The 11,674-nt window shown below is 34.8% G+C and overlaps 1 pseudogene; it reads right to left on the bottom strand.

Moving 5' to 3' along the window:
* Positions 1-1,610: 1,610 nt before the first annotated feature.
* On the bottom strand, positions 1,611-7,589 carry LOC127221841 (olfactory receptor 5W2-like; annotated as a pseudogene).
* Between the last annotated feature and the right edge of the window lie 4,085 nt (positions 7,590-11,674).

Raw genomic sequence — 11,674 nt, 5'->3', positions numbered from 1 at the left:
AAATTATTTTATATTTCACAGGGGATAACAACTAAGAGACTTTAGAATTTTGGAAATATTTGGGACTGTTAACATTAGGATCTCTTTGGCAATATTCTGGAAGCCCTTTGGATTATGGTGTGACTGTGAGCCTATGTGGAATAAAGGAATTCTGCTGTAATTTAACCTACAATGCCTGTCAGGTCTCAAGTGTCTGAAAAAATTATTTGCCAACAAGAGTAACTATGTGAACAACTATGGATCTTTTAGATTAGTAAATATGGTTGGTGGTGTCAGAATCAAGCCATTACTTGAAGTTATAACTTATCCCTAATTACCATTCTGTCAGCTTCCTGGCTAGTGTCATTCATGAACCACTACTGCTGGATTTGCTGCCATAGACAAAATATTTTGTAACTTCCGTGTCTTCCTTTTTGTTGTTTATGAGAAAAATAAGTATATCATGTATTAAGATACTTCTGTCAGTGACTTTCGCAACATCAATGGGGATAAAATGAAAGCATTGACTATTTGATATGAAGTGATTTTTAATAGATGATCATCTCATAGAATGTTTTGTTTGGCATCCACCTTCTTAGATCTTTGACACAATAGTCTAGCTAATAAAGATTTCATTCATACATTAGGCTTATAAAATTTGATTAAAAAATTACATATTTCAGCTGGGCGGTGGTAGTGCATGCCTTTAATCCCAGCACTTGAGAGGCAGAGGCAGATGGATCTCTGTGAGTTTGAGACCAGTCTGGTGTACAAGAGCTAGTTCCAGGACTGCCTCCAAAGCCAAAGAGAAACCCTGTCTTAAAAAACTGAAACAGAAAAAAACTTAAATGTTTCAATATTATTTACAGATTTATGATTTGAGTGAACTGACATCTGTCATACCTGTTGGATATATTCTTATTATTAAACAAAATACTGAGTTTAAGAGGAAATGCAAATCCCTAAAAGTTTAAAACATGCTATTATCCATTAAATAAATCTTAATATGATTAAAATAAACTGAATCATGTCTGGAACACACATACATATAATGATATATTATTATACATACAGGCATACACATACACACTTATAGAAGTAAGTGTGTGTGTGTGTGTGTGTGTGTGTGTGTGTGTGTGTATGTGTGTGAATATTTAGGATACTTGATTGACAAACACATGGCTCTGTATTTAATTTCCAGAACTAAAAATGCAATTAAATATAGAAGTAAATACATTTTTTACAATTTGAACTATCACAATAACTTCTTTTTCTTTTTATATTTGCAATATTTTAATTAAAAATAGATTCTTCTATCATATAATACATTCAAATCACAGTTTTCCCTCTTTCCAGTCCTCCAAGCTTCCCCACTACCTCCCCTTCTCCCCAGATCCACTGCCACTCCCACCTTAAGGAAAACCCTAATATTGATGGTGGACATGTTAAGCCAATAGGAGAAAAAGAAGCCCAAGAGAAGGCAAAAAAAAGAAATCAGAGATATGCATGCTTCCATACTTGGAAGTACCGCAAGAACACCAAGCTAACAGCCATAGCATATGCACAGAGGAAATTCTAAAAAGTAGTCTACACATTTGATTTAATGAAAGTATACCATGCATATAAACCAATTAGTTTAAACACATTTCAGTTTTTACTCTTTGAAGTACCTCTTTCACATCATTGTTCCTTAAACTATAAATCAGAGGGTTCAGCATGGGGATTACAAGTGTATAGAAAAGAGAGGTCACTTTATCTTGATCTAGGGAGTTGGAAAAACTTGGCCGGAAATACATGAAAAGCATAGTTCCTTGGAAAATTGCAACTGCAGTCAAGTGTGAGGTACGGTTGAGAAAGCTTTCAACCTCCCAGAAGTGGAGCTGATCTTCAAGACTGATGAGATGATGTAACAATAGGAGACAAGAACTCCTGAAATGGTGCTCAATTCAATGAAACCAAAAATAGTGGATATGACTAACACATTTACCTGTGTATCTGAACAAGACAGTACTAACACTGGAGGAATATCACAGAAGAAATGATTAATCTTGTTTGACCCACAGAAACATAAGTGGAATGTCAATGTAGTATGTATTAAAGCATCTGATAATGCAACAGCATAAACACCGGTCAATAATTGGAAACACACCCTGCTAGACATGTCAACTGAATACAGTAGAGGGTTGCTGATGGCCTTATATCTATCAAAAGCCATCACTGCCAGCAGTACACACTCAGCATCTATATATATATACAGAAAGTGAAGAACTGCATAGCACAGCCGAGAAAGGGAATAGTTGTGTTCTTGGACACAAGGTCCACCAGCATCTTGGGTCCAATAGCAGTAGAATAGCAGAGGTCAGAAAACGAGAGGTGGCTGAGAAATAAGTACATTGGTGTGTGAAGCTGGGGCTCCATCCTGATTAAAATGATCATTCCTAGATTTGTCAGCAGATTAGTGAGGTAAACAACTAGAAACATGGTGAATAGAAGTGCTTTCATCTCAGGGTTACAGATGATTCCCATGAGGAGGAATTCTGGCAATGAGGAGCAATTTTCTTGCCCATGATTCTTTTTCTTGGACTAAAAATTTGCAAAAGTAACAATTCAATAATAGCTTAGTGTTCATTTTTCTAGAAAAGCATAAAATAGTATGTCATATAAGTCATATGAACATTATTTAATACTTGAATAAATAAATTTTCATAAAATCTGAAAACATGAAATAGGAAATTCATACACTCTGAATCTAAATCTTCATATAATTCTTGATCTGTGTAACTTTGTCCCCTTTCACTTAGTTTTAGGTAACATATTTAAACATAGTAAAACTTGGTTTCAAATCTGACAGGCTGTAAGGTATTTAAATGAATATAATTAATAATAATAATAATATTAATAAAATAATTGAATATACCATATGATGGAATAATGTTCTCAGTTTTTATAGGCTATTATTTACTGAATCATTTTAATTATTTATTTTGGGGAGTTTTTCAAGACACGGTTTCTCTGTATGGCTTTGGAGCCAGTCCTGAAACTAGCCCGGTAGACCAGGCTGGCCTCTAATTCACAGAGATTTGCCTGCCTCTGCCTCCCAAGTGCTGGGATTAAAGAAAGGCACCACCAATGGCCAGCTTACTGCATCATTTTAATGGCATTTGTTATAGGTAAATGCTTTAATATAATAAAAGGGTTATGGTACTGGGTCATCACAGGTTTTGTTCTGTGTGAAGCATTATATACTGAAATATCTATCACTAGTAAATATTTGTGTGCCAAGACTTATAAACAGTGAATATCTCCTTCCTGAGTCCAAGTGATAAAAAAATAAAACTGACAAGAGGAACTAGGAATGACAGAAAATAGAAAAACCTCTGCTTGTTATTGATTTCTAAGTTGGCAATTTTTTATTTTTACATTTTATATTTACATTATAATTTTATTATTTAAAACAATTTTATATTAGATATTTTATATTAGATTATATTAAATATTTTCATCATATTCTTCTTCCTCCAAGTCTTTGCAGATATTCTTTCCAACCCTACCTATGTAAGTCAAATTCAAAAAGATGAAAGAAAGAACATCACTGGCCATTAAATGGAGTTTGGTTTTGCTCTATTATTTCTCTAATAATTTAGAGTTAAACAATTTATTTATACACTTATAAGTTTTTTTTTTACATTTTTAAAGAAAGGAAAATTTATTTATATTAAAACTCAACAATTAAGAAACCTACCTGAGCTGAGTGTCTTCCTATCCTATTCTCTGGCACCAGGTAGATCCATTTATTTCAACTGGAGAGAGTTGGGACTTAAATCTCTAAAGGCCCTTCCTCCAGTCTTCCTTTTATTCAAACATAAATAATTAGGTTTCTCACTATGCCTTCCCTTATGAATCATTTAACAGTTTACCAAAGTTTTACGTTTTTATTTTTCTTACTGATTCTATCTTTACTTTAACAATGACAGACATTGACTGTGTTACTTTTAACAAGGTGCCTTAAGAATCCTAATAAAAATAGGAATCTATGTAATATGAAAATAGTTTTTCATGATGTTTATATTAATTTCTGGAGTTACACTATTTCTTCTATTTTGACAAAATATTCCTGACTAAATAAAAAGTCTGAGTCTTACAAGCTTTTATTAAATCTTTGTCTTATTTACTTCAAAATCTTTATAAATATCATTGTATGTCTTTATAAACTCCATAACAATGGGTGTATATTTTCCAATCTGTTATCCTGACATACATGTCTGATACACATTATTACAACAAAGCTACTCGCAAAAGACATGGAGTCTGTTCATTGTTGGCCACCTATTTTTAGGCATGGGCTCTGCTCCTGAATGTAGTTGATAGAGTAACTAATATTTGATTGCATAAAATTAGTGTTACCTTTTCCAGGAAATGCCTTCTTGATAGTCATGAACAGTTTTTTGTTTTTTGGGGTTTTTTTTTATATTTTTTTTGTGCTTGTCTTCATATACCTTTGCTTTTTCATTACTTATAAAAGTTAACTTTCCAGTATATATTAATATTTGTAGGCAGTCATTTATCTTCACAGATGAAATATAAAATTGTAAGTTTTTGTACATTTAGTGTTTGTGGTGAGAGGTCTAGTGACATTCTGATATGATTCTTTGATATATTGGAATTTCTCTGACATTTATTAAATTAATTTTAGAGATTATAATAAGATTATTTACCCCTATATTTTACCCATTTACTTCATACCATGTAATTCTTATTGCTTTCTTTCAAATCTGTGGCCTTTTTTTCCCACTCTTTGTGGAGTAAGTCATTCCTTCAGGTTTATTTCTTTTTTTTTTTTTTGTTTTTCATATTTCTTGCTTATTTACTCTGGATCCTCTACTTTAACTTCAAATCCTGATATTCTATCTTGTACTTCATTGGTCCTATTGATAAAAATATTATTTGATTTTTTTTAACCTCACATTTCCTTTAGTCTTTCTGCTTAGTTACAGAATGCCATTACTAAGTCCTATATATCTCTTCTTGGGTTTTTTATTATCCTTAAGTTCTTTCTCCTCAATTTCACTGAGCAGTGTTTTTTTTTTTTTTTTTTTTTTTTTTTTTTTTTTTTTTTTTGTCTTTTCTGAAAATTCTGTGAATTATTTGGTAATGTTTATGATTGATTTTTATATATTGTGTCCTGGGATTCATAAGTTTCACTCATTGTTAAATATTTCTATAGTACAAGTGGTTTTGGAAAGAAGAAACTAATCTCTCATAATCTCACTTGGATTTTTTAACAAAATCTGTACATTCTTTTCCAAGTCTGATATAGACAGAGATGTTTGAGATATTTGATAGGGTGTGATGGAATGTTGTCTAAAGTTTGGAAATAACTTTGATGTAATAAAGTCATGTAGATATAGAATACTGTCCTAGAGAAAAAGATGTGCCTCCTAGTGCAAGATTAGAGTGTGACATTGGATCCTGCTGAGTAGGGAAGCTTAGGTGCAACACAGGTGTGCATTGTAGAGGCATGGAATGTGATACTGGGGCTAATTCTGCTGTGTTGGGAGGGGAATAAATAGGGAAAATCATGGAGACACTTTGGGATATAACTCAGAGAAAGATATAAAACCAGAACCTCTATAGTAACATTTTTGTTTCATGGAGCAATGAATGCTGTCACCTAGTGCTGAATAAGTAAGTACTTTGATTAAGAAGAGGCCAGGATCACTGAAATAAAATTTTCTCCGAAGTATTTCCTCATAATCAGCACATGGCAGCTGTGTTCTAAAGGCCACCAAGGTTGTACATTGTGCTGGCAGCCAATTTTATCATGTGTATGAGCCTCCCAGGTGGTAATGGTTTTGAAGGAATGAAGGTATCATAAAGACTAGCGATGCCAAGACAAACCATTGGTAAGATGCAGTTAGATTAGCAGTGGAAGCTGCTAATTGTCAAGGAGGAAAATTGAGACATTATACCATGAAAAGAGCCCAGGAATGGCTATTGGTGCACAAGCCATTAGTTGTTATGAAAGAAGTGAATAATTTCAGATCCTATTAGCTAATGGAAAACAAATATTGAATTATATGGTTGATGTAAGAATGAAGTCAGTATTGGTACTTTATTGAACACTTATGTTGAATTCTGTGGTTGAAGAGTAATTAGTCATATCCTAGCTTCTGTTTCAGGGTTGCGCTCCAAAATGGTACATTTTAATAGTTTGTGTTTGGGAACTTGAAGAACACAGTTAATTCAATGTGTATTTGTAGTATTTTAAAATGTTTTAAATTTGTCCACCTTGTTACATAATCACTGAAACTTGTGTAAGTATCCACAGTTATAATTACTATGTGAGTGAAAAATTAAAACAGTATATAAGCAGGAAATGTGTTCGTTATTGGCAATCCATTACTACTCCTTCATTGCTTATATGTTTTATTTGTTGATTTATTTCCATCAATGCTTTCTCATATGTTTCTGTTGCTGTCTTGTAAAATTGTGATGGGAGATGCCATTATGTATATATGTTTCTCATACTGGTTAATGAATAAAGCACTGTTGGCCAATAGGAAAGGAAGATAGGAGGGACTAGGAGACAAGGAGGAAAGAGGAAGTAGGGAGGAATGGTCAAGATGGAGAATCTGGAGAAAGCAGAATGCTGGCCAGCTCTTGGGTAAGAGAAGGCCAGGTGGAAATACTAGATTAATAGAAATGGGTTAATGATTAAGACAGAGCTAGCCAATAAGAAACTAGTACCTGGCCAACAGCATTATATCAAATACAGAGTCTCTGTGTTAATTGGGGCTGGCGTGGCAGCGGGACACCAGCGGCAGGAGGAAAAATCCTACTCCTTACAAAATTTTTTGGTTTGTTTTGTTTTGTTTTTTTGCTCTTTTGCTTTTTTTCTAGACAGAGTTTCTAAATTTAATAGCCCCTGCTATCTTGCAACTTGCTTTGTAGTCCATGCTGTTCTCAAACTCACAGAAATCCATGTCCCTCTGTCTCCCAAGTGCTAGATTTAAAGGTATACACCACCATACCCAGCAATAAAATTTTTAATTACAAAAATATTATCAAAGCCAAGTTGGTATCAAAATTACAGACTTTTACATAGTGGCTTATATTTTATTCCCATGCTCAAAATGAACAGGGTAAATAATCATCACATGATTTTAAGGCAGCAGGCATATCTAGCTAGATGAAAGCCATACTGTAAGATGGTGAAAGAAGATAACTGTATGAGAGAGAGAGAGAGAGATAGGCAGAGAGAAAGAGCCAGAGACATTGCCAGAGACAGCATGCACTCAGTATCTGCAAAGATACAGGTGAAGAAAAACTGCAAGGCACAGCCAACAAAAGATATAGATTTTCTTTTGTACATTAGGTCCAATAGCATCCCTGGTCCCACTGCAGTGGAATAGCAGAGGTCTGAGAAAAAGAGGTGACTAAGAAAAAAGCTAGAGCTCCATCCTGATGAAAACAATCATTCCACTATTTTTCAGAAGAATAATAAGATAGATGAGAAGAAATGCAATGAATAGAACCACTTCTGTGACAGGGTTATCAGTAATTCCCAATAGAACAAATTGTGTGATTGAAGAGCAGTGTCCGTCATCCATTGTTCTTAATTCTTTGCTTGAGTGTTTGCAAAAAAACATTGAAAAGTAGGTGACTGGGATTTAATTTTTCTAAGGAAGAAATTACTACGGTAGGATTTTGCTACATTTTCTTAATGATATCTATTTCATTAAACCATATGAAGGTTAACCATCAGTCTCCAAACACTAAGCCCTTATAAATGAGAGTAGTTTTAAATAATCTGAAAATGAGTGAAGATGTTAGGAGATTCTGGTGAACATGTCTTCTGTTACCTTTATCTTTGTTTTTACAGGTGTATGGCAGAGAAAGCTTTTTCATGTACATTGATAAATGAAACTACTTTTTCTATATTGAATCCTTTTGACATGTAATTTCTACAGAGGTGAATTCAGATGGCTTTTTATTTATAATGTTTTGATTTTGATATTTTTTGATCACACATGGAAAAAAAATCATTATACCACATCATTTACACAGTTGTTTTAAAAATGAATTTATTTTTGGCTAAATAAACCACTGAAATTTTACCAAAGTACAGAAGTAGAAAATAAAGACTAAAATTCACATAATTATAGTGAGAAAAACAACACTAGAGAATGAAGTTAGTGGGTCACTCTAATCAATATGATCCTTCCTAGATTTTCCAGCAAAATATAGAGATAAACAAGCAGAAACACCATGAATAAAACCACTGTCATATCAAGCTTACTAATAACTCCCAAGAAAGGAAATTCTGGCAAGGATGAACAGTTCTCTTTATCTATTTTTTTTTTCTTTCTTTCTTCCTTCCTTCCTTTCTTTTTTCATCTAAATGTTTAGAAAAACTATCAATGTTATGTTAGCATGGAGCATTTGATCTAAACAGATTGTTATTATTCATGAATCAAAACATAATGCCATTGTTAAAATGTTTTATGATATTAATTAAACTGAAGAAGCAGCCTTGATAAGGGAAATTTTGTGTATATAGCAGAAGCTTCTATTGTAGAAACATAATCCATATTAACTTACAAACAGATATAATTCATTATATGTCTCACTTGTATAAATTGCAGTAACATATAACTAGTAAATATATTTGAATAACATAGATGCTCATCCAGATACCCTATAATACAAAGAATCATATTAACTGAAAAGCCATACAGAGCTCCTTATTCTCTTAAGCAACAAGACAAGATTTCCTACTTTTAAATACACTAACCACATTTGCTAAGTTATTTGATTAAATTAATTATGAAAACTCACCACATGTCAATTAACAAATATAGACTTTTCTGGCACTGTTAGTAATGGGAAAACATTTACTCAATATGAAAATTTATTTATTGAAAAATTTGACCACTTTTTTTAATGATTAATGATTTTTTTTGTTTTTGTTGTTTTTACAGTTTTGTTGTTGTTGTTTGTTTTTTGTTTTCTTCCACCTGGGCCCAACTTATGAAATCAGAAAAAAAAAAAAACAGAAAAAGAATGGGAACAACAGTTTAACCAACACCAGTGACCATCTTGGTACACAGATTGAAATGAGTACAGAAAAAAGTGTCTGTTATGTTTCTGTTTCTTGTCTTAAATAAGATTTGTGTGTTTTCTTCATAAGGTGCCTTTGAGTTTATTTTGTATGTATGTAAAAGCAAATGTGGATAATGTTGTATAATCCCAAAATATTGTTTTGATGTTATTGTTATTGTTTATTGTTTATATTACTATCCAAAACGTAGGCCATCTATTATTTAAATGAAATTAGAAGAAATTAATAAGATGCTGATCTCATTATAGGGGAAAGGATTTAATATAACTTCTCCACTATTGCTTAGTTTCTTAGGTGGAGTCATCCTTATGGATCCATGAACTTTTCCTTAGTGCCAGATTTATCTTTAAAAATATAATGCTTCCCTCTATTTGTCACAGCTTATCTTTGTTTGTTTCAGTCAGATCCAGATGACTTGCTAAGTTTGTACCTGAGAGGGGGAGTGTGGATTGAGAAAGGACACTAAGAAAGACACAGAGACATAGTATAGAGTCAGAAGGGTAATCCAGTGAATAATGAAAACCCAAGTTTATTTTTCAACATTTCTAAGTACCCCAACCAAAAGGGAGACATGGCAGAAGACTACTATTATCATGGATAAGGAACAAACAGACTTTCTTCCACCCCAACCAAAAGGGAGACATGGCAGAAGACTTCTATTATCATGTATAAAGAGCAAACAGACTTTATTCCCTTAATCCTCCAAGCCTTTGGTACCCACAACTGTTATCCTGCTTTGAGGGGCAAGAGTAAACATACCTGAGCCCAAGACTGTTGTTATTTACATAAGACATCTACTACCAAAACCAAAACATCCTGTAGTAGCCAAGCCTTAGACTTTTAGGTCTTTTGACTTACTAAGGACACTTTCGAACTCTCTGACCTTGAGGCAAGATGCAGTAGAGCCATCTTTATGGACCCTGATGTAAGACCCTGTAAGACATTCAGAATGAGGAGTCTCCCATTGGGGGTCGGCACCCCCAAGAACTCAATGTTCAGTCCAGTTGCTGCAACACGCAAGAGGCTTTAATGAACAGGAAACGTTTGCACAAATGGGCACCTCCAGCTCACAGGCTAGAGAATGCAGCCCCCCCCCCCACAGGTGTTTTTAAAGGCAAAACCCACAAGCTTAGGGAGGGGGTGGGACCCTCTGTCCATTGAGTACATGACCCTTTGAGGCCTGATGGTCTCGCTATTAGGGCCAACAGACCTTAGGGCCTCAGGGTGTGCTAATTAATCTTGTCTGGGCAGTTATCTCTTTGTTTCTTAAGGACCCAATTCACCACCTGCTGACTCACAAGAAAGGAGGGGCAATGTGAATTCTTGGTATCTTGTTATCTCAGGGCCTTGTGAGGGGAAGTTAGCAAATTCCAAGGAACAGATATTAGTTTCCAGGTTAGTCCTTCATTTCAAAAGAGGGGTTTCTTTAACTTTACTTTTTTGTCTTTCATTCCCCCCTTTTTCTCTTGTCAATAGTTCTAATCTTAGAACTAGGGAAATTAAATGGCAGCCTCCTCTTGGCTCCAGAGGCTCCTTTACTACTATCTAAGTACCATAATCTGGACAGCACTCATAAAAAAAAAGTAACAATTTTTCCAACAGTAAGCAACAAGAGAGGAATAAAAATGCTCAGTTGTAAGAGGCTGACCCTAGGTCCTATAACCTGCAGTGGCGTGGGGGTGGGTCCAGAGGAGGAGGACATATTCTGGCCCAGCAGAAAGTGAGCCTTTTGACCAAGTCTCAAGGTTTCCTGTGCAGTGACTTCTAACGTAATCTGGATTTCCAACTTGGAAGTGATGTGAAATTTCCAAGTCTCCTGCCACGTAGGTCTCCCGGAGATGCTTCCACGCTCGCTGTCTCACCCACTTGAGTACCTTAAGCCTAGCAAAAAGAGGCTTAAGAGAATAGCACATCAGTACTATGTACAGAGGCATTTTCCACCATAGTCATTTATAGGGGTTCAGCCCAAATGGTTCCGGGGTGTTTCTAACCATGAAAAGCACAAAGGGTAGGAGAGCTATCCGATCATTAACACCAGTCTCCATTGTCAATTTAGTGAAGGCCTCCTCAATGGTTTTATTTATGCTTTCTACCTGAGCTTTGGGGTCTGTATGCACAATGTAATTTTAATCAATCCCCAATATCTTGGCCAGTGACTGACTTACCTGGGCAACAAAAAACTGGACCATTGTCTGATTTTACTACCTTAGGTATTTTAAATCTTTGGAAAATTTTCTTCAGTAATTTTTTAGCCACCATGGTTGAGACAGCCCAATGCACATGAACAGTTGAAAAAAGCATACCTGCTGTCTGTTAATGTTTATGGACTTCTTTTCGTCTAGCAGTACCACTGCCCCAGCCCTTTCTTTACCTTTTACAACGTAACTGCTCCCAGCAGTGAACTGGTCAATGTCTCCCCAGCCAGCGGGATGTCCTGTCTGTAAGATCTTTGCGAACCCCAGTCTCTTTAACCAACTGTTTATGGCAGTCATGAGTCACTGGTTCATCAGTTTCCTCAGGCAGAAGAGTGGCAGGATGAGGTTGGCTGGTGGAAGGAGTACAATCCTCTCAGTC

The sequence above is a fragment of the Phodopus roborovskii genome, unplaced genomic scaffold, assembly GCF_943737965.1.
Source record: "Phodopus roborovskii unplaced genomic scaffold, PHOROB, whole genome shotgun sequence".
NCBI lineage: Eukaryota > Metazoa > Chordata > Mammalia > Rodentia > Cricetidae > Phodopus > Phodopus roborovskii.
Note: the sequence above shows the minus strand (reverse complement) of the source record. Positions and strands in the feature narration are given on the sequence as shown.